The sequence below is a fragment of the Sesamum indicum genome, linkage group LG9 (assembly GCF_000512975.1).
Source record: "Sesamum indicum cultivar Zhongzhi No. 13 linkage group LG9, S_indicum_v1.0, whole genome shotgun sequence".
Lineage (NCBI taxonomy): Eukaryota > Viridiplantae > Streptophyta > Magnoliopsida > Lamiales > Pedaliaceae > Sesamum > Sesamum indicum.
In genome coordinates, this window is record NC_026153.1 from 2,223,768 (window position 1) to 2,231,417 (window position 7,650).

A 7,650-nucleotide genomic window follows, 5' to 3' on the forward strand; every position below is an offset into this window, starting at 1 on the left:
CAAAGAAATATATATAATATTGCAAATCCGCAAATTATCCCTCTATGGGTAAAGAAAAAAGTTATTCTTCTGTGTTTTTTAAAATGCAACAACTTACTTCTTTATATTTTTAAGATGAAGCAATTTTCCTCCTTGTTAGAAAACTCAAGGGAGTAAATTGCTAATATTTTTTTTCATAAAGGAATAATTTGTTCATTTATAATATCATAAAAAGGTAAATTGCATTAAACTCTATTACTAATAACAATTTATGAGAATTTTTACTTGACATTCATATGTGTTACCATTAATAATATTATCAACTACGACCAAACAAATCAATATAAAAACTCTTGATTAACTACAACTAAAATCAATATGTATCGTAATGTTTAATAATAATTAATATTTTGATATTACTTATCGAAATTACAGTCATTAATTATTATGCAATTGTAATTAATTATGAGGTTTTAATTTTTATTAGAATAATTAGACATAAAAAAAATCATATTTCTTATAAAAGAAGAAAACAAGCATTAATTAATAATTCGCTAAAAAAGAAAAAAAAAGGAGAAAGTATTGTCGTTGGTTGTTATCTAAAAATTCAGATGCATTAATTAATGAAAAGTTTGAATTGTAATACATAATTAAGTTAAAAAAAAAAGTGTAGGTATAAGAAATGAAGGAGAGGAGAGGGACAGGTGGTGCGGTTATAGCCATGAAAATAGTTAAGTAGTACATAAATATCAAACAGTATCAGTAATAATGAGTTCATGACAGGTGTCCTTCCACCTACTCCGCCGCCTACCTTCTTCTTACGTTGTTTCTTTTCACATTTTTCCACATTGTTTTTTCTTCTAAAAATACTATGCATTCATTTCTAAAAACTCTCATCACCACCCCAAATTTTCGAAATTTATAAACTTGATACAAATATTTATAAATTGCCAGCCAATACATTTATTATATTATCACACGAAATTATATATATAATTCCTTCCATATACATATATATGTTATTATATTTATTTAAATCGATATAATTGATTTGCATTGCATTGAATTATATGTATCAATTTAAAAAAGATAATAGAGTATCGGTGATTCCATATTAAATTTTATTTTTATTGAACCACTACTCGATCAATATCTTATAATTACTAATTATCATTATAACTATCCATTAAATAATAAGAATTAAATTAAAATACAAATATTAAAATATTATAATCACTTATCTGGTAATGATTTTTGTAGAAGGATGAAATGAAAATTTTACTCTCGGCAGATTGCTCACGAAGTGAAATTAGGTCTTAGAGAGAAAATCTTTTATAGGGAATATGTAATGTGTTGTCCAATCAATAAATAGTAACTTAATATAAAATATAATATTTTGCGTATGTACAGTGATGTTGGAAATTATATAGTGTCTTAGGATATATATATATATATATATATTGTATAGCTTACATATATAGAATTACTTTTTTGTCCTTGTAAATAAATGTGTATTACCAACATATACATCAATCACAAATATACTTAACTATTTCCCACCACCTAATGCAATAAGTTAAACACATAAATCATGCTTAATTCCAAAAACATATGCAATTTTCATAATATTTATTTCTTACAAATCAGATTTAATCGGATCGTATCATCAGAACATCGTAACATATATATGAAGCACGTGCGTGGAAATTATTGGAGAGCTTTTAGGTAGAAAACACAGATAAAATCATCTGGCAAGCAGACATCAATCCCAAAACATCACGACAACATAATGCTATAAAATAATTACAACACTCTCTCACCTCATTTTCGACATAATAATTAGCGTATATTATCTGTCAATGATTGCTCGAGTACCAAAAGATAACATTAACAACTTATGGTACTACACCAATTTAATTTTAATAAAGTGTGGGGACTTCTCAGAAAATTATATCATTCTGTATTAATACCAATTCTTGATTCCCTATTACAGGGATTCGCATATGTGCGGCGAATATGCAATTACTATATATATAACTCCATCTTTTTTGGTTTTGTAATATACAATTAATAATTGTACTTTTCATTAAGTAGTACGTATTATGTTAATCTTATAGTAATGTTTGTGAAATTATTGCAATTAAATAAAATTCATGAAATTGAATTTTTTTATAACTAGATAAAACTTATATAAGTAGAATATATATAGGCATTTTATTACATACAAAAAAACATCTTTGATTCTTAGCCAATGAGAATAACAATTGGACAGGTTTGATCGGATTCGAGACCTGCTCTTAGTTGAACCTAAGACTCTTTCCGTCCCTACACTAGCACCACCTCAAGATTGCTTCCAATTCAATCAATTTGACTTTGGACTTAACGGGTCTAATTCATCATATCTGATTATTATTTTTTAATTAATTAATATGTTCTGTTTCAAAAAAATATTATTATTATTTATAAATGTCAAATAAATTATTATTATTTTAAAAATACAATTTATTTCACAAATATATATTAATATTATGTTTAGTAGTTTTAGATGAGGATCTGTTGCATATTTAACTCTATTTTTTTTAATGATTATACAACTAAGCCCATTACAAGGGCTGACATAATCGCATTTCTGTCTGTAAACTTGTTTAATTAGAGTAGTCGCTCTCGTTAATTATTACAACATCATTATTAATCATAACCATACACATAAAATTAACAAACATTAATTTGTTTAGATGTATATTTCATCACAAATATATACATATATTTTTCAGTGCCTTGTCAACTTTAGTAATATATTTCTATATTTGGTACGGCCACAGCCACAAGATTAGTAATCATAAATATTATATATTAAGGGAGATATTTTTATAATAATTATTTTCGTTCATAAAAATATATATAAACTAAAATGTCTTCAAATATAGCCTTTTCTTCTGTTGAGTTTAACAATATTAATACATATATAAAAATAATTTATTTTATTAATTTTGATTAACTATTTATTTTATTTTTTCCTTATATCACTAAAAAAAATGACTATTGATTACGATTTTAATAGCTATGGATTAAAAACCATGGTAAATAATTTTTATTGACCACAATTAAATAAAATTGATGGAAAACATAGATTTTCCACCAAGAAAAAGCTATTTGTCATGTGCTAAGAGCCATGGAAAAAATATTTGCAATGGCTAAATGTCACAGATACTATGGCTAACTGTTGCATGATCGTGATTAACGACTATTTATTACGACTATTCTGTTTTTAACCATGACAATTAGCTATGATAGAATATCGTATTTTTGTAGTGTATTTATTAAATAAATATTAAAAAGCTTACAGTAAACATACGCATCCAGTGTGCTCGTCTACTAGTTCTAGTTATTTAAGTGTCTGATATATATATTTGCAATCAAACAAAAAATTGCAAACATGACGAAGCAACCGAAAAAAAATAAAAAACTAATTTAGTTACAATTCACAAGAATAATTGTTATTCTATTTAATAGTATATAGTCAATATTTGGGTATTGATATATTTTAATGATAGTTGTTGTCTACAGTAATATTAATTATTAATTAGTTATATATACAAAATTGATAATTGTCACATATTGATTGTGGATTAAAATTTATAATATAATTATCGCGTATTGAGCACATACAAAAATTACAATTCATATATAAGTAAAACTAATTAAGAACTATCATAATTTTGAAATAATTCGGTTTTTGATAGTCAAAATAAAATTAATTATGAATCAAAATAATTCTGAACTGTAATTAAAGAATTTTCATACTCATTTAATTTGTTTTCTAAAAAAGAAAAAAACAATAGAAAGGCGTTGGTGAGTGGTGACAACAATGGTGGGCCTTGCAAGCTAAGGAAATTCGCGATTAATCTGTATTTGTCGGCTTGAAAATTTCTTGTTAATTAATTATTAATCTCTAATTAATTAGTTTAAATAGGTCGGCTACATTAATCAAATATCAATATTAATATTTTAGTTAATTATTGGGGTTGATAATACATGCAGTCTCCCACCATAAATAGGCATACCCATCCCCCTCTCTCTCCTCACTACTCACTTCTCTCTCTAATTACCTCTCTCTCTCTCTAGTCTCTCTTCGAGCACTGCACCACAGATTGCGAGTAATGGCGAAGGACGTTGAGTATGCAGAGCCGGCAGCGGAGTTCTCCGCCAAGGACTACCACGACCCGCCACCGGCGCCGCTCGTCGATGTGGAAGAGCTCACCAAATGGTCCTTCTACAGGGCGCTGATTGCGGAGTTCATTGCCACGCTGCTCTTCTTGTACGTCACCGTCCTGACGGTCATAGGGTACAAGAGCCAGACCGACATCGCCCACGGAGGCGATGAGTGCGGCGGCGTTGGCATCCTCGGCATTGCCTGGGCTTTCGGCGGCATGATTTTCATTCTCGTTTACTGCACTGCCGGTATCTCTGGTAAGTTAATTTACAGTGATCAGCAAGCATGGGCATGGTGTAGAATTTAAGTTTTAGACTAACTAAGTGAGGGGGCGGGGTAATGAAAAACAGGAGGACACATCAACCCAGCGGTGACGTTCGGGCTGTTCTTGGCTCGGAAGGTGTCGCTGATCAGAGCGTTGCTGTACATGGAGCATTGGTGTACATGGTAGCACAGTGCTTGGGCGCCATCTGCGGCGTGGGGTTAGTAAAAGCGTTCCAGAAGTCATACTACAACAGGTATGGTGGTGGAGCCAACGAGCTGGCGGATGGGTACAACAAGGGCGTTGGGTTGGGTGCAGAGATAATCGGTACCTTCGTTTTGGTCTACACTGTTTTCTCAGCCACTGATCCCAAGAGAAACGCTAGAGACTCCCATGTCCCTGTAAGTATATATATATATATATATATTTAATTATTATACAATAATGTTAAATGAGTGATAATAAAATTTTATAGTGTAGATAATAAAATCTAATTAAAGACATATACATATTTATATATATATATATATTTGTTGAGGGGTGTTTCATTAATTGAGCTTTGGATTAACACCAGACAAATATATAGTTAATTAGGTGGAGTTGTTAATTTGTGGTGGTGGGTAAGTCACAAGTGTCCACTTGCTAGCTAGTTAAGAGTAGACAATTAATGAATTAAATAATTAAGGAGCAGGTAACCTAAAGTTGTCTCAAAAATAATTTATGTTTACCTTATCCTATAATAAGGGGGATTTTATAATATTCTTTTCCAATTTAATCATGTCCCCATAAATAATAAATAATGTTTTATACTTTTCCCAATAATATTTGTTTTTCCTCCACAAACTTCTTGATCATCTGAACTAACCCATTCCATCACATATATAATAAAAAACCATTTTAATTGTATGATGATTAATTATTATGTTTAGACTTAATTGCTGCATTTTATTTAATTAATTAATTAACAAAGCGAGCTAAACTTTTTCTTACATGCAATTCTTTATTAATTCAATTATTAACTATGTTACACATTGGTTGTAATTAATTAATAAATTGGACCAAATGAAGGTATTGGCTCCACTTCCCATTGGGTTTGCTGTGTTTATGGTCCACCTAGCCACCATCCCCATCACCGGCACCGGCATTAACCCCGCCAGAAGCTTCGGCGCCGCCGTCATCTACAACAAGGACAAGGCGTGGGATGACCACGTACGTCCTGTCCTCTCCATGGATTATTAATTAAGTTTTAATAACTACTTATATAATTAATTAATTGATCACTAATTATGTATAATTTTTCAGTGGATATTCTGGGTTGGACCATTCATCGGAGCCGCCATTGCTGCTTTCTACCACCAATACATCCTGAGGGCAGCAGCCATTAAGGCTCTTGGATCCTTCAGAAGCAATAATTAATTAATCTCTCCATCTTAATTATATGTGAAGATTAATGGAATTAAATTAATAATTCCTGGAGCGAGCGAGGGCCATGAAATTGTAGATATTAATGGGGAAATTAAATAAGGGTGTACGTCCAACTTTTCTATTGTATTTTCTTTTTTCCATGTATTTAAAATTTGTACTTCATTTGAGTGTTTCTTTTTTTCTTTTCTTTTTTCAATTAAGTACCCGCCATTGTAATGTGTTATGATCAAGTACATATTTGGTTTGTGGTTCAATAATACTATCTTTACTTTTCAATAATTAATGATTCCATCACTCTCATTTTGTGTCCAAAAATGCTTATATGCCTAATCAAACTATGAATGGGATGATCATAGATTGGATTCTAAACATGTGTGGTAAACAAACTTATAATGTTGTTTCGAGTTGGAGTTAGGGTTCGTCGCTCAAGTCAGATAACTGTACAGAAGTTAATTCGATTTTAGATCATATGTTGGCCTCTACTACACTTCTTATGTTTGTTGAGGGGACCCTCAACTAAATCCCTCCTAATTTTCAAATTTAGAATTCGCTAAAGAAATATATATCTGAGTCAATGAGCCAGAACTAAGTATCGTAAATGAATATTATAATGTATGGATATACATGTATAATAAAACTCCCCATTTTATAAAGGATCATTTATCAGAAATCATACAGAAATACATGTCACAATAACTTCATGTGGGTTATCAAGTCGAGCCCGATAAAAAAAAGGGACAAATTATTATTGATTTTTAGGAATAAATTTGTTCTTACGGAATTATTTACTTTTGAACCCCCATCAAAGCGACAAACTTATTTAGCACCAATTCTAATTTCAAAAAAAGAAAAAAAAAAACTAAATGAATGTAGGGATGAGTATAATTATTTACTTTGGTGTGTTCTAGAAAAGGTGTTTGGAAATTCAATTATTTAATTATGATCAATTATTAAAAATAATGAAGGAACCTTCAAGAAAAAGGTCATTGGGGGCTTAATCAAAATCTAACATACATGCTTTTAGGGCATTAATTAAAAGTACATGAATGAGCTAATCAATCTTATCTTCTTCCTACTTTAATTATTTATTTAATTATGTGGTTGGCGATGGGGGCTTTACTGAGCTGAATATTGATGATGCACTCTTAGCATTAAAATCTGAAATCCTTGGAGAATTTTTGTGGACGTGAATGAAGAATGCAGATGTTTATTAATTTGTATATGGTTTCATAATTAGAATATTAATGTATGACAATATGGTCGGTACTAATCTATTCATTATTAGATTAGACAAATCGGTCATAATTCTGATCCGCATCTCTATTTATATATAAATCGAACCAAATAGTCATAAATGTAGAAAAAATTGCGAGTAACATTTATATTACACTTTAATAAGGGGGTGTTCCGTTTTTCATATTATATGTTCATATTTTTCATAAGTTTTGGGCTTATAAATGGTTGGATTTTATTGAATATAAAATTTTAAAATATTTGAATAAAATGATACTATCAAACTCATAAAATGTTTCTAATGATAATTTAACTTTTATTATACTTAAAATTGGAGTACTTGTTAAAATATGAACTTTGCAGTCATTGTTCTATTGAATAGAAGAATTTAAAATTTATTATTAAATAAAATATAATTTATAATGAGGCTGGAGAATTTGAAATTCTTTCTAACATAGAATTAGTGAAACAAATCCCAACAATTTGTTATAAGAATTTGAAATTTTTATCTTCAAATCCATTAATTCAAACACAGAAT

The 7,650-nt window shown here is 29.5% G+C and overlaps 1 pseudogene; it reads left to right on the plus strand.

Annotated features, from left to right (window-relative positions):
- Window positions 4,056–6,158, plus strand: LOC105170301 (annotated as a pseudogene).